The sequence below is a fragment of the Maniola jurtina genome, chromosome 22 (assembly GCF_905333055.1).
Source record: "Maniola jurtina chromosome 22, ilManJurt1.1, whole genome shotgun sequence".
Lineage (NCBI taxonomy): Eukaryota > Metazoa > Arthropoda > Insecta > Lepidoptera > Nymphalidae > Maniola > Maniola jurtina.
Window position 1 is genome coordinate 8,901,737 of NC_060050.1, and position 24,155 is coordinate 8,925,891.

The 24,155-nt window shown below is 37.4% G+C and overlaps 1 long non-coding RNA gene across 1 annotated transcript; it reads right to left on the minus strand.

Annotated features, from left to right (window-relative positions):
- Positions 1 to 1,670: 1,670 nt before the first annotated feature.
- On the minus strand, positions 1,671 to 23,696 carry LOC123876994. The gene is made up of 3 exons (XR_006798473.1): positions 23,685 to 23,696; positions 9,194 to 9,201; positions 1,671 to 1,823 (listed from the first exon to the last, which is right to left on the minus strand). It is a non-coding gene; the product is annotated as an uncharacterized LOC123876994 (long non-coding RNA).
- Between the last annotated feature and the right edge of the window lie 459 nt (positions 23,697 to 24,155).

Genomic DNA, 24,155 nt, shown 5'->3' on the forward strand with positions numbered 1-24,155 from the left:
TTATTATATAAGTATATTAATATTGAAATATCAAGGCTTTAATTTTTATACGAATACGTCGTGAGTAGGTAGGTAGGTAGTAGGTACCTATTATTAATATTTTTATGTAGTATCTATAAAAGGAAAACCACTTAGCGATATTTCAAGTCTGTTTTCTGCATTTCTGTACGTTTTGTGAAAACTTTAAATTTGTTCTTGGGAGCTTATTTATAAAACGTAGATTGCTAACGTAGGCTGGAGGCGGGCATTATAGCTTTATTTTTATTTCTAGTAACTATTTAAAAACTTAACAGTCAGACAGACACACCTTCGTATTTATAATATACCTACGTAAGTATAGATTAACTCAAGTGTTGATGATGACTGATCTAGTTAAATGATGATTGCAATATAGTATTATAAGTAGGTACGTAGTGCATTGAAAACCAAATAGTGTAAAATCACCTAGTGTACTCGTACAATATCCATTTATTTTGGCTACAGCAAGGTAGAATCGAATGGATAAATACATTTAAGTCTTGAGGGAAGCGTTTCTCAGCGCGGAATCGAACTCGAGTAGCATTTAAATTGTTCAGCTTTAGGTAACACGTTTTAATTTAGTTTTGCAATTGTAAGGTTTATGTTGATTTAGTTTGCAACAAAATTAACCTTACAAGGTATTTTTTAAATTAAGTATCTTAATTTTTTAAGGACTTTAATTATACAATCTGCATATGACAGTCTTATCGTATTTATAACATAGATTAACTTTATTCACGGTTATTCATTAAATCAAATTTTAAATAATACTACTTACTAAATATTCTATCTAACTGTAACTTAAACCAAATCTATGTTTAACACTTTTTTATATAAAGGTTAAATAAACAGAATTTTAGCAAAATACCTAATCCAATCCAATCCAAAATGAAAATAATCCAATTTCATAACTTTTAATATTTAAAATAGAGACAAGGCCTGCTCTCTCAGATCACTATAATTCTGAACACATTCTACTAACAAATGTTGCATGATTTAGGCTGAATTCGCAATGGGTAGGACATATTGTCTGTGGTGGAACCGACCGACCGGTAGAACAAACGTGTTCCGGAGTGGAGGTCATCTTCCGGTACGCGCAGCGTGGAACGACCTCCAGCCCTCTGGACCGATGACTTGAAGAAGGTAGCCGGAATTGGGTGGATGATTTAGGCGGAGCATTGTGTTCGGTGGCGCGCTCTTAGAAAGGCCTATGTCCATCAGTGGACGCATAGTAGTTGGTGGAATAGAATGTTGATTTAAATAAAATAAATAAAATAAATATACTTTTATTCGGGACTATAAAGTTAGGCGCAAACACAGTAAATAGAATGAAAACAGATAAAACATAAAAACTAATAAATTAAACTTAAAAACCTAAATATTTATCTAAAACATAACTTACCGAGCTTTCCATGCATTGATAGCTGTTTCAAAACCCTAATAGGTGTTCAAAATTCCCGTGGGAACTCTTTGATTTTTCAAGATAAAAAACCTCTGTCACTCTATCTAGGCAAAAAATCACGTGGATCAGTTGCTCCGTTGTGGCTTGATTGAAGGAGAATCCACTAAAAATACGCACTTTAGCATTTATATGATATCAGAAGGATAAGTGTTTATTTAATTGAAAGATAATAAATAAATAAAATTGTTTATTTCAAATAACTTAGGTCTACAGTAACTCTTATGAGGTTGGAGCCTTCTTTTAGAAGTAGGAAAACTACTTCTGTGTCAGAAGACACCGCTCTTCCATAACATTATTATCAGCATTATCATGCAAACGTGTGTGCGTTAGTAAGTGTTTGCACCTGTATGAAGAAAAAAAAATATTAAAAATATCTAAATAAGTGTAAATTAAAAATTTATAACACCCCCGACCAGTGAAGATTACAGTAACTAGAAAAGAGCTGATAACTTTCAAACGGCTGGACCGATTTTCTTGGATTATAGCTAAGAACACTCTCGCTCAAGCCACCTTTAAAAAAAAAACTAAATTAAAATCGGTTCATTAGTTTAGGAGCTATGATGCCACAGACAGATACACAGATACGCAGATACACAAGTCAAACTTATAACACCCCTCTTATTGGGTCGGGGGTTAAAAATCGAGAACAACGCAAGAACTAGTTATCATCTGTGACAAAGTAGCGTTTAAAAAAATTAATATCGTAAGAGTTGAAAAGACAATAATAAATTACTTTGACTAATTAATTAATTTTTCTTATGCCGAGTTCAGAGAAATCTAGAAAAGAACAGTTTGTATTTGAAAGTAAGATAAATGACTAAGAACTAATGGAACTGTAAAGTTTAATTAAACTAAAGGTTTTTTTGAAATGGATTAACTATTCCATTCCACTGTCCACTGTCTCCAAAGAAAGTTGATAATATCCAGCACTTAAAATAACTGGTTTTTATCATCATTGGATAAAAGTACGCTTAACAGCATGAAATAGTTACCTACTTGTAAAAATTATTCAAAAAATTTAAAATTCAAATTATTTTTATTCAATTAAACTTTTACAAGTGCTTTCGAATCGTCAAAATAATCTACCACTGGTTCGGAATGCCGTTCCTACCGAGAAGAACCAGCAAGAAACTCGGCGGTTGCTCTTTTCAAATGTACAATTTACAATAATATGCCATACTGTATACAAGCAATTGCAGCGCCGTGTATTACTGGAGCGAGTCAAATCCAAGCTTTTTTGTCATTTACATAATCTTCAATTGTATAATAAGCTTTTTTCAGGAGCATACTTTCAATAGATTTTTTAAACTTGTGTAAAGGCAAGTCTAAAATTGATTGTGGAATTTTATTATAAAATATTACACTCATTCCCACAAACGACTTTCCCACTTTCCTGAGGCGGAGCGTAGGATATGCGAGCCTATTACGGTTTCTAGTTTGCCGGTCGTGGAAATCACCGATTTTTTTGTAACTAAGATTGTTTTGTCGTACCATCCGCCATAATACCATCGCCGCCACCGTATTTCAACAAATAAATACTAAGATTTTGATTTTGGTAAATCATCATCATCATCATCATCAACCGATAGACGTCCGTCGTCCAATATTGGACATGGGTCTCTTAGAGGGACTACCACACGCCACGACCCCTCATCTGAAACCAGTAACTCCCTGCTACCCCCCGTTTCATGTCGTCTGTCCTCCTAGTAGTGGGTCTTCAAAACGCTGCGCTTTTCAATACGAGGTCCCCATTCCAGCACCTTGGGACCCCAACATCTATCGGTTTTTCAAACTATGTATGTGCTCTGCCCTCTGTCACTTCAGTCTCACAACCCGTTGAGCCATATCGGTTACTCTGGTCTCGTACAGATCTATTGATTTCTGATTTGCTCATGCAAAGAAACTCCAGGACTTCGTCTGTGTTGGTGTTGGCTGGCGGGCGTGCTCTAACTTTTTGCAGTGTTTTTTTGTTAAAACTGACTGGAAAGCGCTCTAAATGTGTGCGCTCTAGTGCGTATGTCGGCGAGTGCCGGCACAGACGGGGTCCATACTTGTATAGTTTAACTAACTTGTTACAAATAACTACAAGCTTGACATAGGCTAATCTTTGTAAAGCCAGACGAAAGAGAAAAAAAAAAGAAACTCCATGAATAGCTTTTTCTAAAAAATGGTATGAAATGTGCATATTTCATACTCTGTAGATTGGTTTGAAAGTTAAACTTCCCAGACAGTATTACTACTGTCCAGAAAAATAAGTATGGAATTTCATTTCTGGACGAAAGTACATTAAGTTTGAATTTGGAATAATGTTTGTTCCTCACAACTGTTCAGAAACGTTACTATGATAAGTTTGGATTTGGAATAATCTTTCTTCCTGAGTAGCTTGTATATTTTTAATATTCATATTTTAGGCCGTCTAACTCACACTTGATCAGAAAACGCTTACTTCGCAGTTTCGTGTAGTAATGTACTACTATTCCCATCGCTCGATGAGTGACTTTGAGTTTTCTCGCTTTTCCGCTTATGAGGGCCATAGTTAGCTACCATGTCTCGGTTTTCAACTAAACAAATATTTTCAGCCAATATCACTAGCATATCTGAGTATGAAGTGAATTTAGTCAAGACTCAAGATGTTACAATGCCTGAACCGTCGTCGTTAGGAATGATATTTGCCGAGAGCAATCAGCACTACGTTCAATCTGCATACATTGGCAATCAAATGCACCTGAAGAGAAGATGTTCGAAGATTCAAACTACGGGTAGCTCCCGTAATATTGACATTTAATTAGCGTACAAGTTAAACAGTTTTAACTCTCAATCAAAGTCAAGATCAATACTTAAGTTAATGTCTATATACGTCGATGTTGGTTTTGAAGCTAATGTCCATATTTGGCTGTTTAAATGTATTCAGTGGAATATTCTGGGACATGTATCAGCCTGATGTGGACACTTAAGACAGTAATAAATCCCATACCAAAAAATGTGTAGAACCTACTGGATATATTTGACATCGTATTCTAGTAGTTTTTAAAGTATCATCATCTTCATAATCAACCCACCGCCGGCTCACTACTGAGCACAGATCTGCTCTCAGAATACCGCATTCTGGAAAGGTACAAAATTATGAAATTCCATTAATAGGGTTCCGTTTTTACCCTTTGGGTACGGAACTCTAAAAAAGACACGACACTAAACTCAGTGTGACAAACATGTAATGATACGTCACTCTCAGTGACATCTCGCGTAATGACTCGCCGAATACAGTGTAATAATCCAAGAGAAATGTTCGCAATGCCTACGAAGTTGTTCAGCAAAAGAAAATAAAGAGAGGGTTAGCATTCCGGATACAGAAGGTAGGTATATAAGATATACATTAACTATCAGGGGGCACGGCAGTGCCCCCGCCAAGACGAGCCAAACGGCAGACGGGCACAACGTACTTTTTCTCGACTCATAGTTACCACGTATAGATCATACTAGTAACTAGAAATACAAGCAACATGTTCTGTGCTCATTTACTTGCGTTTTATATTTTATACCTAAAGAACGTTTATACCTAATATAATAAAAAGGACTTGCCATTAAACTCAGTGTGACAAACATGTAATGATACGTCACTCTCACAGTGACATCTCGCGTAATGACTCGCCGAATACAGTGTAATCCAAAAGAAATGTTCGCAATGCCTACGAAGTTGTTCAGCAAAAGAAAATAAAGCAAAAACCGGGAACAGTAGGTACAAAATATGAAACAAGAAACATAATGTGAAAACTTACCTACTTCGTGTAGTCGGTGAACCGAAATCACTGATAGCAGCTTGTGGAGTGCGAACTTTCTCCGCTAACAATGCTATGAGAACCTTTTTAGGTTAGACAGTCTTTAGGTGAAAACTTGAACACAATCCTTTCAGTTTTTAGAGTTCCGTGCCTCAAAAGGAAAAACGGAACCCTTATAGGATCACTTTGTTGTCTGTCTGTCTGTCGTGTCTGTCAAGACAACCTATAGAGTACTTCCCGTTGACCTAGAATCGTGAAATTTGGCAGGTAGGTAGGTTAGATGTCTGTCAATCCGTATCTAGCCAGCGTGGTGGACTATGACCTAAACCTTTCTCGCTCTGAAAGTACTTCGTAGTCGTGCTTAGTAGTGAGCCAGCGTAGAATTGAGATGACGAAGCAAAACACCTTGTATATTGTGTAAACCGTAACCAAACTACAACAGCTTGAAGGTAGAGTTTCAAAATTACTATACTTACTTTGATTTATACGCAACGCGACGGTTTAGCTTAGTAAACTTTGACGTACAGTCTAGGTTCCTAAACTCTAGTGCTTCTAATTAGTCGTCTGGAAGGGAAATGGGCGCAAAAAGCGGCCTTAATCTGTTTACAGATGGGCCTTTAATTTGTCACGTTCACGAAAACAGACGAAATCACAGGAAAAATACTAACTAGGATTCAGGTAGGATTGCCCTAATAGACCTTGTAATTAAGGTGGTACGTAGTGATGTAGCATTAAACCTAGCTTCATGGTCATACTTAAAACTACTCATTACGATATGTAAGTATGTTTTATTTCATAAGGACTGTATAATTTCAAATTCCGAATCGATCCACCCTCCCTCCCTTTCCCTCCCCTTTTAATATGGGTACCTTTAAGTCAAGGTGAATCGTCTTCTAGGTGCGCGCTCCATCTTAGGCTGCATCATCACTTGCCAGGTCTGATTGCAGTCAAGCGCTAATCCATAAATTTAAAATTCTAGTAGTGTTTAACTCATGTAGGATAACTAGTCGTTATACGGAACTTTACCACCAGTTTGGATAGCAGATTATACTGAGAATAACCAGTAAAAAACTCACCAGTTAGTCTTTTCAAATCAGCCTGCTTCCATTTTAGACTATATCACTTACTACCAGTTGAGATTGCAGTTAAGGGCTAACTTTAATGGAAAAACCGGCCAAGTGCGAGTCAGACTCGCGCACTGAGGGTTCCCTACTCGGGTAATTTTTCAAACATTTTGCACGATAAATCAAAAACTACACATTATACATAAAATAAATAAAAATCTGTTTTAGAATGTACAAGTAAAGCCCTTTCATAATATGATACCCCACTTGGTATAGTTATCTTATTTTGAAAATTGAAACACATTTTTTTTTTTAATGATGTAACCACGAATTCGCGGTTTTCAGATTTATTCCTGTACTTGTGCTATAAGACCTACGTACCTACCAAATTTCATGATTCTAGGTCAACGGGAAGTACCCTATAGGTTTCTTGCCAGACAGACAACAAAGTAATCCTATAAGGGTTCCGTTTTTCCTTTTGAGGTACGGAACCCTAAAAAGGATAAGTTGAACAACAAACATAAAACTTCTTTATAATATTGGTATATCTAATTATGTAGGTAAAAGTATAATAATAATGCTAACAAACTAAGCAGTATGAAGTTATTTGATGGCCGTGGTAATTAGTAAAGTTGTGGTGTAACATTAAACCTAGAGTAGGGTGACAGTGATTTTCAGATTAAAAGGGAAAGTTTGTGTGTGAGTGATTTTCGTTAGAAGTATAGATTGTTACGGCTATACTCACATATTTAGTCGATGTAAGCTCGACTAGCTTATAATGCAATATATATAATATAGCCTATAATGCATGGAATGGTGTTAAGAATACCGGCTGCATTTCTGCGCTGGACAACCAGGCTGATCCTTTGCGCAAAAATGAGTTAACCCTTCTGTTACCAAATGAGGCCATTGACCACTGTGAAATATGTCTTAAACATTTTTTAGCACTTAGTCTTCATGCCCCCAGGGTCTCCACGGCAAGCGGAAAACAAAATTGTAACTCTTGATAAGAGAGGCATACCTACTTGCGCCGCTTACCGGCTTCAGCCATTTCTGCTGTGGCTCCTGGTATTGATGCTGTCTGCCTGATATGACTCGAGGCCAATGTGTCCATTACGTCCTACATTTATAGAGCCCGCCCATTGTGAAATTCAGGACTTTTGTTCGGGATTCTTGTCTCTCGTGGTGATCCTACACAGCGTACAGCATAAAGAGATAGCTTGCATCTATTGCTAATTCAATAAGCTGTTTAAGGCGAGCTTTGCCCGGATTAGCTCCCCGGGGTCCAACTAGATTTTCCGCATTATATAAAGTATTTGTTCTAGATTTCTAATTAGATATTGTTACGGCTAAGCCAATTGAGAGAGTGGTAAATTGAAACTTCTATTTTTTTTTTAATAACTTTCCTAACGCCTTGAAAAGCTGAGCATGTGCAATCATAATATATATCGAAATAATAATAGATAGGAATTTTTATTATGACTAAACATGACAAGTTCATATTATTATGTTCAAGTACTACAAATCACTACTACATGACTATTATTTGGAATTATATTATCGCGATTTAAAAAACCTTGATCCACGAAATCTTCATACGTAAACACAACAGCAAAAGCTCAATTAATGAGTGAATTCCCAAAAAATAATTACCGTCATTAATAACCATGAAAGTCATTAAAATATTAATTGAATTTTCGATTCTTTCGGAAAATTCCTCGTACGACTATTACTCTACATGAATTTTACCCGGATAACGTAATATCAGCCTGTGTTAATGAATTTATAAGCTTTTGTATTGTAAGAACAATGGGAGGTAATCAATCTACCAGTATTTTACGAGTATTAATATACATAATAGGACATGGCTCAATGAATTAGCAAGCTGATGTGGCTGTGGGTAGGTTGTGTATGTCGCAGAACCGATGGCCGCTGGGGCAGACGTGTTTTGGAGTGCAGAAAGCGTCCAGAGACACAGTGTAGGATGACCTCCAACCCGCTGGACTGACTGGGAAGGGAAGGGACTGGAAGTGGGAAAGGCCTATGTCCAGCTGTGGACGCAAACAGGCTGATTGATTGGTTAATTTTATTAGTAAGGGATGGATTTTCATGCTTTTGATGACCTCCCTGGTGCAGTGGTCTTACAACTGGGAAGTCCCGGGTTCAATTCCTGGCAGAGGCAAATTGGGAATTTATATTTTTTTAATTGATTCTTTTGAACTGGAATTCTTAAAATCGGTTAAATGGATGGGTCGTAAAAAGCTAGCAGACAGATACATTCATATAACCAATGTATTCTCTACAAGAGCTTTACCTACCTACTCTATTATTGCCGCACTACAAAATACTGAATGGGACATTATCTAACAGAATGATGTAGGGAGTGGCAGGAATCCCACCTCGGGCCATTACTACGAAGCCGATGTGACCATTAAGTTCCTAACTAATTTATGGTGGTGATGTTACAAATTATGTAGCAGTGTAAATCTAAGTGCCATAACCCACTAGCACGGCATGTTGTATGCTGCTGATCGAACGCGTTTTTGATACGGCAAAAAAATCTGTCTCACAATGGAGATCAAAGAGATCACAGCACTAGTTTGCCGTCGCAAAAGAGCGAAATGTAGATCCGTATACCCACATCCTGTACTTTAAAACCTCCTTACAAGAGATGCATCAGCCACGCCGTGCAAGGTATACGTCAGCAAGAAGAAAAAAAGTCACGCTCGTTATTCCAATCAATTTCAATCGTGTGTCGGATATGTTTTGCGGGATTTGTGTGGTGCTGCGTGTTGGTGGTGCGTATTGCATGCTAAACATGCAGGAAAGCCAGCCACCAAGGTTGCAAGGCTTTAGCATGCTGCATGTTGCACAGATTTATCTGTTGCAGCGGATTATAGCAAATTAGGTTTCTTGTATATCCTGTGTATTCCTTGGAAGTCCGCAAAGAAACGCCTGCTTCTATACAAGATTTATTTCAATCGAACACAAATAGCACGTGATAGCACGACGGTGCCACGATAACGGGCGTTGCGCTTTTACATAGAAAAGAAAACCGCATGCGACGACGCGACGACCGCGGCAGATCGTGAGCGACGTGCCGAGCTAGTGGGTTATGACACTAAGTGGGCAGCCCAGGTGGAAGTAGGTACGTCCTGTGGGGCGGCCAGCATGTAGAACAAACTGTTAATAGTTACAAGAGATTGCAAGGAAGATATGTCCTTCGAGAGGTGGTGTCGAACGGCATGCAGAGTACAGCAGTATGGAGAGGACGCTTTTGATCCCACCTGGACCGCAGATTAGTTGGTGTAATCACATTTTATCGAGAAGAAAAATACGCATCGAATTGAGTACCTACCTAGTTTAATCTTTCACCAAAGGTTGCCTGGCGGGGGATTGCTCTGAGCAATAAGGCCGCCTTTGCATACAATTTTTTTTTAGTTTTTAGTTTCTTTGTTTTGCCTTGATTATTTCATGTTTTGTGTGCAGGTTTTCTATCTATCTTTTCTAGTTTTTTTAAAACGTTCCAAATAAAAAATAAAGCTCTACCATAATATGAACTCTCGATGGGAGAGACGTGTCTACTTTCATTTAGTCTTTCTTTTTTTAAATTAAGATCGTAAAAAGGCATAACTTGTTTCCTATTGTTTACTGGTATGTTTTCAACGACCTCAATAAAAGTCCAATTATTCAACAAAATATAAATTTTTTGACTTGATTTAAAATACAAAAATACTCGATAGCTTCACCAGAATAAAGTACCCGTAGGAAATGGGAACAATTTACATGCAAATGACTTGATTTTGTGTTTTGTTTACCGTTCTATACCGATCGTCACACCGTAATTAGAAAGGTTTTTGTTTTTAATTAATTTGCTTTGTGCTTGAACATAAATAAAACGAAAAAAAAAAACTTCAAACAGATAGACCAGGAGTAGGTAGATGGTATTCGTATTCTAATTAAATTTAGAGAATACTACAGTGTATTAATAGCTCTTTCCTTAGATTGATCACACTAATATTATAAAGGCGAAAGTTTGTATGTATGTGTGTGTGTGTGTGTATATTTGTTACTCCTTCACGCAAAAACTGCTGGACGGATTGGGCTGAAATTAAGACTGGAAATAGATTTACCCTGGATTAGCACATAGGCTACTTTTAATCCCGGAAAATCAAAGGTTTCCCACGGGATTTTTAAAAAATGAATGAATGAATGAATATACTTTTATTGTACACCACAAAATTAGTACAGAAAAACACATACAAAGCTCAACAAAATATAGGTACAATTTGGCGGCCTTATCGCTACCTAGCGATCTCTTCCAGGCAACCAAAATGGTCCAAAGGATATAGCTATAGATATTAGAGGTAGGTGGTGTAAGTATACATTTACATTTATATATAATATTAGAATAAATAAATATATAAATAAATAAATAAATACATAGAAACATGTTAAAATTTAAATAATAACCTACATCCACGCGAACGAAGTCGCGGGCATCAGCTAGTTTAAAATAAAAATAAAACAAGATTAAAGTTGTGAGCGTCCATAATATTATTTAAGGCAAAATATTCCAGTTCAGAATGATACAGAAAACCTTGCCTACACTGTTCTTCTATTTACCCACAATCATACTATTAAAAAAATATTTTAATCGACACGCGTGGTTTATTTTATAAAATTGGGGCATTTTCCATTTATCGAAAAAAATAATAACTTTAATGTTAAATCAGTTTTTGGACCCATACCCAAAGGCTTTGACAAAAGTAAGGTAGTAGTAGGTTTTTGTTTTATAGTAATGGTCCAAACAAATCAACGTAACGGAAGCTCGGAGCGTGCAGTGCTGATTGAATTGGGTCGGTCAACGAAAACAACCCATTTTCTTCACTTTTCTGTATTGTATCTGCGGGCTACCTAGTATAAGTTTACATGATGAAAAAACAAATGGTACAAAAGGTTCCGTGGCACTGAAAAAGATCTAACACTTACTATTATTTTTTTTACTTTGCATGATGACCGTTTTGTTCTTATTATTCGTTGTTATAGCGGCAGTGGAAATACATACTGGGAAATTTCAACTCTCTGCCTGTTACCATTCATGAGATACAGCCCGCTGACAGACAGGCGGACGGACGAACAATAGTGGCTTAATAACAGGATCCCGTTAGCGCTTTGGGTACAGAATCCTAAAAATACATTTAATGTGGGTACAATTTTCAAGCAATACTTGAATGCTTTGATGAAAGTAGAGAGTTATATTTCCTTTAAAAGTAATGGTCCAAGCAAATCAACGTAACGAAAGTTCGGAGCGTGCACTGAGGATTGAATTGAGTCAGTCGGTATATTTTCCCTGTCTGTTCAATTTAGCTAATGTTTAGCTAATGTTTGCACTCGTTTTCTATTTTTCACTAGAAATAACCTATTTTCATCGTGTTTTTGTATCATGTTATATCTATGCCTGTAGTGTAAGTTTACTATAAACTCAAAAGGTCTACACATTCACAAAAATGTGCACCTTTCTTTAAAAGTAATGGTCCAAACAAATCAACGTAACGGAAGCTCGGAGCTTGCATTGATGATTGAATTGTGTTGGTCGGTGTGCTTTCCTTGTTTGTTCCATTTAGCTAATGTTTGCTCGTGTTTTCCGTTTTACACTAGAAACAAAACAATGTATTTCAACATTTTATCGTATATATTTGAGTTTGTAGTGCAAGTTTGCATGTTGTAAAACGTAATACCAGTAGTCCAAGCATAATCAATGCAACATACCTAAATTTTTGTCGATGTCCGTGAGAGGTATACCGAACTTGATGTATCAAAATGTGAGATATGAAATCACGACGTTTATCCAGTAAACTCTAAGGCCTCATTCATACGAGAGCTTTTTTAACGTCCGTTAAAAAAGCGTTCAAATAGAACAAATGCATTCCCAATACGTCTAATAATCTGTTCAAACGTCAACGCATATTTATAGCGCACTGTTGTATTTTCAGCGCAACGCCGGGTTTTTTAACGCAACGCTTTTTTAACGCTCGTGTGAATTAGGGCTAAAGGTTAGGCTATCTACACATTCGCAGCAAAAGTGCGCCAACTTGACATGAACACGAACATTCGTTTCAGTTATGCTCGATATGTCAACGACATTAAAATTGGCGAATGCAGGGTAAAAATAACATAAGCTTATATAAGTATACGACAATCTCTGTGATATAAATTTTCTTTCAAGGTTTCTGTGCATTAAAAATCACCTAAAATGTGGTCTTTCGAACTAGGGAACTTGTGGTAGGGAATTTAATAAAATAATTGTGTATATTACAGTACCTGCACTTTTAAAAATAAGGCTATTTTAATATCACTTATTCCGTAGACGTTATTATAACTGCATCACAGTGGAGTAAAAAGACCCACGCAGACGTAATTAAACGCCTAAAACCACATTCAGAGCCAGAGCACCACGTCACTTCCTAAAAACTTCAAAAAACCTCCCGCAAAAGGCTTAATTTGAATACGTCTGAATGCGAACCTCGTTAGCGGCCATGAGTGTCGCGCACCGAAACACGTTAACCGTTTCATGTAGACTTTATAAAGACCTTGCATATGTAAGGGCCATAATAAACGCGATGCTTTTAGTATCAGCGATCGGCGATTTAGTCGTTTTTCGGAACCGCGATGCCAAGATTGAAAGCTTCGCAAACACACATAAAAAATCTCCAGTGGCAACGATCAAGTTGATTTTATTTAATATTAGATAATGCCCACGAGTTCATCACGTATATTTAGGTTTCTTAAGGAATCCCGTGGGAACTCTTTGATTTTCTCAGATGAAAATTAGCATATGTAACTTCCAGGCTTTTAACTATATCCCAGCGAAAAATTCCGTCGATCCGTTGCGTTGAGGTTGAAGAACAAACCAATAAACCAATATACAAACTTTATAATATGGATAAGTAGTAACTAGATGATAACTAATAAAAATAGCCTATGTCTGTCCGCCAGATGCAAGTTATCTCTGCACTAAATGTCGAAATCGGTTGAACAGATAAGCCGTAAAAAGCTAGCAGACCGACAAACAGATAGAAAAGACATACCTTAACATTATCCATACTAATCCATACCAATATTATAAATCCGAAAGGGTGTCTGTCTGTCTGTCTGCTACCTTTTCACGGTCCAACAGTTTAACCGGTTTTGACGAAATTTGGTACAGGGTTCGCTTATATCCCGGGGACGGATAGATATTTTTATCCCGGATAATCAAAGAGTTCCCACGGGATTCCCAAAAACCCATCTGCTTAACCGATTTATATGTTTGGTACTGAGGTAGCGTCCCTGTAATTGACATAGGCAACTTTTTGTCCCAGAAAATCAAACAGTTCCCACGGGATCTTTAAAAACCTAAATCCACGCGGACGAAGTCGCGGAAATCCTCTAGTAATAAATATTATTGGAAAGCAGCATCGAAAGAATCGCTAAAACGTGCGTTTACGCGATCGAACATAGAATGTCGTCTAAACGCAATGTAGCATCGGTCAAGACGCAAAATTGCCTATCGTTGCTATAGCCCTAAAGCTGCAAGCTTTTTTCTTAGGCTACGGCCGAAATAGGATGAAATTTTCATATGGAGAACCAAAGTCCCGGAATATTTGAGACTTATCGAACTAAACGTTACGATGTAAAAAGGATGGTACAATATGGTGACTTTAATTTTTAGGGTTCCGTATCTCAAAAGGAAAAACGGAACCCTTATAGGATCACTTTGTTGTTTGTCTGTCCGTCCGTCCGTCGTGTCTGTCAAGAAAACCTATAGGGTACTTCCTGTTGACCTAGAATCATGAAAGGCAGGTAGGTAGGTCTTATAGCACAAGTAAAGTAATAAATCTGAAAACCGTGTATTTGTGGTTACATTATTAAAAAAAAAATTAAAATATGTTCCAATTTTCAAAGTGAGATAACTATACCAAATGGGGTATCATATGAAAAGCCTTTACTTGTACATTCTCAAAGAGATTGTTATTTATTTTCATATTTTTTCGAATTTATTCGAAAACATTATAGTTTTCGATTTATTGCGCAAAATGTCGGAAAAATACCTGAGTACGGAACCCTCGGTGCGCGAGTATAACTCACACTTAGCCAGTTTTTTTACTGGATCGACGCAAGCGTTTCTTTGCGAAAGTCCATCATTCACTAAAAGGTAACGAGCAGATTGACAAAATTAATTTGACTTTTTCCTCTTTTCTTTTACTTTTTCTCATCCCTAAATCACTGAAACGTTTCGACAAAATTTGGCAAGGAAATAGCTTGCACCCTAAGATGCATATTTGATACTTTTTATTCCAGAGACTCAAAAAGTTCGTACTGTATTTATAACACTCAAAATCCGTGCGGAAGTATAATAATTTAATAATATTAATAATAACAGACGCCTGGGACTTCGTTCACGTGGATTTAGGTTTTTAAAAATCCCGTGATTTTCCGGGATAAAAAGTAACCTTTGCCAGGTCCAGGTCTTTAACTATGCATTTACAAAAAATCACACTGATCCGTTGCTCCATAGCTAAGTGATTGAAGGAAAAACCAATAATAAACACTTTCGCATTTTTAATATAAATAATAGTGATCGGCATAAACGCAAACGTTATATTAACACTTGATTTCTTAGCCAACTAATGCTTGATTGCGATATATCTTGATTAGAGAAACTATTAATCACACCTGACTTATCTTGTTTATCGGCATCTGAGACGGCACTTTGCTTAAGTTTGCTAATTAAAGGTTTTGCTCGGAGGGTGTAAAGTTAGCCCGGAATTTCCTAATTAGTAATGTGCTAACACGTTGGCTGCCTGCTTGACTGACTGACTTGACTTCCGCCTTCCTCATCAACCCGCTCCCCGCCACCTTCTTCAGGTTATCGGTCCAGCGGGCTGGAGGTCATCCCACACTGCACTTAGCGGCACGCGGTCTCCACTCCAGAACACGTCTGTCCAATCGGCCGTCGGTTTTACGACAGACATGACCTGCCCATTGCCACTTCATCTCGTTTATCCTTTGAGCTATGTCGGTCGCTTTTGTTCTTCAGCGAATTTCCATACAGAAGTAATGATATTACATACAGAGGATAACATACATTCTTCTTAAAAGTAAGTTCAAAATTGTAAACAATTAAGCTATTTTGGGATAAAAGAAAGTGATTCTTAATGACGAAAATTAGGGAAAAGTATTACAATGAGGATAAAACTCCTCAAGAGTAATTAATACTTGAAATCCGTACCAAAGAGACTTAAATAAAATAATAAATTAGAATTCGTCCGAAAAATAAGGCTTATGGAGGATTATGAAGGAGTTTCGTGCTGAAAAGATAAATTTCAGGATTGTCCTGGATTTTGAAATTTCAATTTTACATTCTGTTGCGCCTTGCTCTACCTTTATTATTACCAGAGATTTGTCACTCAGAAAAATATTATTCCACTGCTCTTTTGTATGGTTTTAGGGTTCCGTACCTCAAAAAGAAAAACGGAACCCGTATAGGATCACTTTGTTGTCTGTCTGTCTGTCTGTCCGTCCGTCCGTCCATCGTGTCTGTCAAGAAACCTATAGGGTACTTCCCGTTGACCTAGAATCATGAAATTTGGCAGGTAGGTAGGTCTTTTAGCACAAGTAAAAGAATAAATCTGAAAACCGTGAATTTTGTTTACATAATTAAAAAAAAATTAAAATGTGTTTCAATTTTCAAAGTAAGATAACTAACTATATCAAGTGGGGTATCATATGAAAGGGCTTTAACTGTACATTCTAAAACAGATTTTGATTTATTTTTATACATAACTAGCTGATGCCCGCGACTTCGTTCGTAGGTTGTTTGTGTAGGTTTTTTAAAAATCCCGTGGGAACTCTTTGATTTTCCGGGATAAAAAGTAGCCTATGTGCTAATCCAGGACATAATCTATCTCCATTCTAAATTTTAACCCAATCCGTCCAGTAGTTTTTGCGTGAAGGAGTAATAAACATACACACACACACACACACATACAAACTTTCGCCTTTATAATATTAGTGTGATAGTTTTTGATTTATCATGCAAAATGTCGAAAAAATACCCGAGTACGGAACCCTCGGTGGGCGAGTCAGACTCGCACTTGGCCGGTTTTTGTTCTTTTAATATTATTACTGTGCGCAATTATTACTGTCTTATGCATACTCGTACATGTCGCAGCGAAAGGCTTACCCCAACGACAACTCAATTAGAACATTTCACTGAACTTAGTGAAACTAAACACCTACTAAACTAAATCTAGTGATATCATAGAATACTGAGCATAGTTTAGTGACTAATGGGTACTTATTTATGTTCTAATCTAGTCTAACCAAGCTTTAGATTTGACCTTATCGTTATCATAACAGCGAATATAATGATCGATAAAATTGTGCTTTGTAAGCAACTGACAGATCTTATTGTTCGTTAAAATACAATATGAGCGATAAATATGATCATCAAAAATCAAACGAATCTGTAGACATCTTTATTAAGTTAAATATTATGAAACAAGAATAGCATTCTAGAACAGCTATCAATTTAATCCCTTGAAGCATAGTTTTCAAATAAAAGGAAATAGAAACCAACCACTACGGAAAATTTATCTCATTGCAAATAGTTTGAAGGGGGAATAGTTTGAAGAGGGAACTGTTATCCCAGCAATCCTTGCAGTTAAAACTATCATGATAAATGATAATGTCCATTCTAAATATAACTTACTAGCTGATGCCCGCGTCTTCGTTCGCATCGATATAGATATTTTAAAAATCCCGCAGAAACTCATTGATTTAATAAAAAGTAGCCCATGTGTTAATGCAGGGTATAATCGATCTCCATTCCAAATTTTAGCCAAATCCGTCTCATAGTTTTGTTGTGAAAAATAACAAAACATACATACACACAAACTTTCGCCTTTATAATATTAGTGTGATGCATATACCTAATGAGAAATTTCTAAATGGCCACCATGAAAATAAACAAGTGTTATTATCTGGTGCGATGGTAGGTATACGGAACCTTTCGTGTGCGAATCCAACTCGCACTCGACCGATTTTTTACTTATTATTCAAAACGAAGCCTGCCAAAAAGTACTTATGTAAAAAGTGTCTGTGCTTATTGCATCGCTAGAGAGGTCTCAGGTATTTTATCTCGTAAATTCAAAAAGGAGGGAAATGGAAAACTTATCCTCTTTATGAATGTGTACATAGTTAGGTTACCGTCAAAGTCAATCTAAAAAAACTGTCTCAAAAGCAGCACTCTAGGTAGGTATATTACTAACTTGAACGTAGTCTTTTACCCAAAATCTCGGTAAAAGACTATCTAAAGAGCTTGTGTAAAATAAACTGGTAAATTTTGATGAGAAGTAATACGTTGAAGACGAAAACACGAACTATGCAGCGCTAACGAGGTTTTTAGTATCACATTAAGTGTTGCAAGGCCCCTACCATTGGTCCAAGTTTTATATTTAAGATTTTTATAAAACCTGTATTAGATTTTGTACTTGGTATAACCAAGTGTGTCTTTAAACTTGCGCGAGGATATTGGTCCAATAGTCTACACAAATTTCAACCCCCTTTTTCACCCCCTTATAGCTCGTGCACACAGGCTGCGTAAGCAATGCGTAAGCGTAGACGTAGCGCGTACCATTGCATTGTAATGTATGGAACTGTAAGAAACATGGCACGCCGCTTGCGTAAAGCGTGGACGTATGCGTAATCCGGCGTGTTAGGGGTTTGCGCGAGTCACTACGCACGTGTCACGTGTACGCAATTGGTGTGAATCGGCCTATAAGTGATTGATTTTTCAAAAATCTTTCTTAGCGGACGTAGACATGTCATAATTTGTGTCAGAAGCTTTACTTTATAAACTAGTTAGTTGACAGAAACCATTAGTAGTGTTGTAGCATGTAGGATTAGACGTCTAAGGTTTCATAGACGTTGCTGCGGCGGGAACTAAGTTGCCTTTGTGTTTGCAGCCCGGGCGAATAATTCCACTAAATTAGAGCGAAATGGCGAATACTACGTAGTACGTTATAAGCAGCTCAGTTTGTCCTATTCTTGGAGACTTGTTAAGTCTTTAATGGATAGCTTGTCAAGCAATTTTGTGGAGCACTAGCTTTGAGCGCGTGTAATTGGGTTTGACAAAAAGAATTTAATTTGAAAAAGAAACCATTTATTTATTTGACAAGTGTAAATTATAAAAATAACACCCCCGACAAGAAAAGGTTACATTAACTAGAAAAGAGCTGATAACTTTCAAACGGCTGAACCGATTTTCTTCGACTATATCTAAGAACACTCTCGATCAAGCCACCTGAAACAAAAAAAAAACTAAATTAAAATCGGTTCATTCGTTTAGGAGCTACGATGCCACAGACAGATACACCGATACACAGATACACAGATACACACGTCAAACTTATAACACCCCTCTTTTTGGGTCGGGGGTTAAAAATAGAGGATACCCACGACGACCTCGTCCTGATGTTGAATAGGTTTTTATAAAAATCCCGTAGGAGCTCGTTGATGACAAACCAATAAACAAACACTCGTATTCACAATATGGGTAGTGATACCCATCATTATATGAAAAAGTCAGTATCAGTGAAATATCGGTAGCAAAATGAGTACCTACCTACCTAGTGAAATATGGGTAGTGTATATTTTATAAAAGGTTCCTGCTTGAATAGATAGTTCATCACGGCTATTGGTCAATCTTTATTATAATAATTATTAACGACGGACCGTAAAATGTTTTCATAATAAAGTTTGCTTTTAATGTGCAGCCGATAATGAGGACACGAATAACGGGATCAGGTTTATGTCAAAAGCGTTCAATGTTCATATAAGTGTCATAGCACACTAGCGCGGCTCGTCGCGTCGCACGCAACCTGTCGCACTTTGTCTCGCACCCCGCCTTGCTTGGATGAGTTCACAGGTCGTGAAATAGATGGATTAGGAGATGAAACCTAAGGTGGATGAGTCACATCGCAGTACTGGGCGTTCATCTTGCTGAAGGACGTCCAACACTATTCAGCACGATGGACCGACGATATAAAGCGGCTGGCGGGAAGTGGCTGGATGAGGAAAGCTCCGTTCTTTAGGGAAGGCCTATGTCCAACGGTGGACGTCCTCAGACTGGTGATGATGATGATGACTGGGCGTTTGCTGGTGGCATTGATATCTATCGTTGGACCTGAGTTGCAAGGTAAACTTGTGGTCCGTATCTACTCGAAGGGTGCAAACTGAGTCACCGCTGTCCGTCCATATGTCGGTCAGCGGACTGTATCTCGAAGAGAGAGTTGAAATTTTCACACAATAGAGGTGTATATTTTTATTGATCATTAATCCGCCATTTTGATTTTTAAGAACTTCAAGACGAATCTAATGACGTATCACTTATCGAAATTGATTGAGCCGTTAAGCAGTTATGAGGACATAGGGACAAACATACATACATGCAGGGCAAACATATAACCCTCCTTTGGGCTTGCAATATGTTGCGCTAATGGGCTATGACACTCAATGTGAAAACTAAAACCATGTTGCTGTTCCAATTTTTCGTAATTATATTAATTTTGCAATAAATTATTGAGAGTTAATCCTTGCATAAGCTACGCCTCTATCAATGACCCATTTGCAAAATTATGCGACTTTTGGGAGCTTTTTAATTGAAAACTATTAATATAATGGGCGCTAGCTATGAATTTATAAGAAAGTTTAGAGTCAATCAGCGGGTGATGGAGAGAGTTATGCTTAGAGATTCTCTTTGTGATCAAATCTGTAGGAGAACCAGAGTAACGGACAATGGGTTAGGAAGTTGAAGTGACAATCATGATCAACCCATTTCCGCCCCACTACTGAGTTCGGGTCTCCTCTCAGAATGAGAAGGGTTTAGGCCATAGTCTGCCACGCTGGCCCATTGCGGATTGGCAGACTTCACACACGTCTGAGAACATGGATAACTCTCAGGCATGCAGGTTTCCTCACTATGTTTTCCTTCACCGTTAAAGCAAGTGATATTTAATTGCTTAAAACGCACATAACTGAAAAGTTAGTGGTGCGTTCCCGGGATCGAACCCCCGACCTCCGATTAGGAGGCGGACGTTCTAACCACTAGGCTATCACAGCTTACAAAAGCTTAGAAGTGACAATGAGTAGGGCAAATAATTCGTAAAAATAATAAATAGGTGTATAGACGACATCAAACGAGTCGCAGGGAGCCGCTGGATTCAGGCAGCGCAAGACGGAAGTGGAACGGAAGTGTGGACGGAAGTGGAAGTCCCTACAAGAGACCTAATGTCCGGCAGTGGACGCCTATCCATTGACAATGATGACGATGATTAGTATAATTACTTAATGTTCCAATATGTGCTTTTTGGGTCTTCAATCTAAATCCCTTATGAAATGGAAAAACGGTTGGATACGATTTCCTCGTTAGAATAAATTGTAAACACCTCTCCAAATCTAGATAGTAATTTTATTTTAGTCGTCCCAATAAAAAAAATAAAAATTGTATCGATTTATACCAAGTTAACCCTTCCAACCCGATTAAGGGGAAACAATTTCAACTTTAATTCAAGTAAAACAATACTTTCTTCACGAGGCCAAATAGAAAAAGCCGTTTAAATCCAGTCTAAACCTCAAACCCGAGCTATTCCCCCGATCGGAGAGCAAATATAAAAGCTATCGCACAATTACAAACACTATTTACTTGCCACTAAGCGGTGACATAAATGACTAGATGCGGCGCTTCATAGTAACAACATGTTTCAACGAAAATCGTTTTCAATCGTAATCAGCTTTAAACGCAGTCCGTTTGTAAAAAACAAGATGATGGGAAGAAGAAAAATAAGATTTAGTTTTTTTTAATCCTGTGGGAACTCTTTGATTTTCCAGGATAAATTGTTGCTAACGTCAATTTCCGGAATGCAAGCTGCCTCTGTACCAAACACATTAATCAGTTAAACAGATGGGCTTTTAAAAATCCCGTGGGAACTGTTTTATTTTCCGGGATTAAAAGTAGCCTCAAACTTCAAAATCGGTTAAACTGTTGGACCGTGAAAAGGTAGCAGACAGACAGACAGACACACTTTCGCATTTATAATATTAGTATGGAGTATGAATTACACACACATCACGTTGTCACATTTAAATAGGTATTTAGAAACTTTTTCTAATCATGAGAGAAAAACCGTCACGGGGAACCCAGTGATTAGATGAGTAATGAAACACTCATCACCAACCACCCAACACAGCTACACTTTCCGTTCCTAGGGCTATGCTCCACGGCTGCGTCTATTGCGTCCTCTGCTCGGGACTCTCAGAGGGACGCGCGGACAACCCCTCCCTGCCAGATCAATTAGCTATGGCTAACAATATCCATGAAGAGAAATTGTTAACCATGTTACCAGGGTACACCTACCCAAGCGTTGTTGTTACCCGGGGAGGCAACCTGGCTGGTACCCCAGGTATTTACAGACAGTTCTAACTTATCTATATTAATAGAAACGGACTGCGTCTAACACGGATTACGATTGACAAGAGTGCGTACATCGATGTTCGTTGGGACTTGTTGTTACTTTCAAGCGTCGCATCTAGTGGGACATTTATATCGCTACCGCTAAGCCTTCTATCCTATTTCGATTACGAACGGATCAAGTCGACTGTGATTGGTAATGTACATTCCGATGCAGTTGGTTTGTTGAAACTAGCTATGCAGTGTGACATGGTTACTACCAATTATTTTTTTAGTTAGCCATGCTGTCATGACTAATACTCCCCTTTCCCCTCCAATTAAGCATAAAGCTTGTGCCCGGAGTGGGTACGACAATAGTGCAACGGGTGGGGTTGGAACCGCCGACCTTTCGGAATTCAGTCCGCTCCTTAACCGTTGAGCTATCGAGGCTTAGGTTACTACCAATATGCTACTGTAAAAGCTATCTACGGCATACCCAAGGATTTTGCAGTAAAACCTTAAATTTACTAAGTATTAATGGTACCTATGTCTTAGTGATAAGAGCGGTGATATCTGCCTGGTGCCTATTCGCAGGGTACAATCCCAGGCATGCTCATATCAATAGCTTTAACGGTGAAGGAAAACACCGCCAGGAAACTTGCTTGCCTAAGAGTTCTTCATAAAGTTCTCAAAGGTGCGTGAAGTCTGCCAATCCACACTTATCCAGCGTAGAAGACTGTACCAAGCCCTTCTCTTTTAAATAGAAGATCCGTTCTCAGTAGTGACCCGGCGATGATGATCATGACGAAAGTTCAAAGTCCAAAGTGTTGTGTGATAATCACTAATTTCGAATTTTTACATCCATTTATCCAGTAAATCCTGGGTTTTACCTCAGCTATGCAAAAGTCCGAATATTAACTAATATGTGACATACCTACCTGCATATTTTCAAAAAACTGTCTTTATTGTAATCGGTTTTGGCTGTCTATAATGAATTTAATTAAAAAACTAGATACGTAAACTAAACTGCAAACTTGATCATTCAAATAATAATTTATCAAAATGGGTTGTACACTTTTTGATGTGAATTGTGGAATTTGTGAGATAATAAATGTGATGGTGATAATTAATTTCGTAGGCTTAAATCTAAAACTACGAGCATAAACTTAAAGCAAAATTAAATGAAAGAAAATATAGTTAACAGGGCTCTCTCCGTCACTTACTCCATACAATCGTAGTTCCAATTTCATTTGAATATTAAGCAACCAAAGTCCATGAAATTTTGCAGACAAATTCTAGAAACTAATATCTGTGCCTGTGGTGTTTTAGATTTTTTAAAAATATGTATTTTAGATTTTTTAAAATTACAGGGACTCAAAGATTTGTATGTGAATTTTTAAGACCGCGTAACTTTGAAACCGAATATTTTAACAGAAATCTGGAAAACCACAGGCATAGATATTAGTTTCTAGAATATGTCTGCAAAATTTCATGGACTTTGGTTGCTTAATATTCAAATGAAATTGGAACTACGTTTGTATAGAGCAAGTGACGGAGAGACCCCTCTAACTAACACAATGTATTCACTGTTTCTTTTGTACACACAACACACTTTTGTACGCTGGCGACATGACAGAAATAGATTCCATACAACCCATGAGTTTACTACAATCACAACTTCGAGTAGTTTTTATTTATTCTATGCAACAGCATTTTCCTCTTTGTACTTCTACAAACAAAAGGATCGACTGAGTGAATACCACTCGCAGATAGAAACGTGTTCGTAAGATAACAAAATATGCAATATGGAAAACACTCCTTTTTATTATTTTTAACCCCCGACCCAAAAAGAGGGATGTTATAAGTTTGACGTGTGTGTGTATCGGTGTATCTGTGTATCTGTCTTTGGCATCGTAGCTCCTAAACTAATGAACCGATTTTAATTTAGTTTTTTTTCTTTGAAAGGTGGCTTGATCGAGAGTTTTCTTAGCTATAATCCAAGAAAATCGGTTCAGCCGTTTGAAAGTTATCAGCTCTTTTCTAGTTACTGTAACCTTCACTTGTCGGGGGTGTTATAAATTTTTAATTTACACTTGTTTTTATGCTTGCGTTTTACTTCCATCTTATAGTGGTGGTATTCATGCAACTTCATGAGTGTTTTGAATAATAATTCAAGTCCATAATAACATATTCTACATACCTATTATACTTAACTAAATGACTTCCACACGCTAAGGTTTTTTATTTATTTATTTATTTATTTATTCAAAGGTACACACAACAGGTTGTAACTAAAAATGGTCCAAACATAAAAACAAAAGATCCTAATCTAAGTGACAACC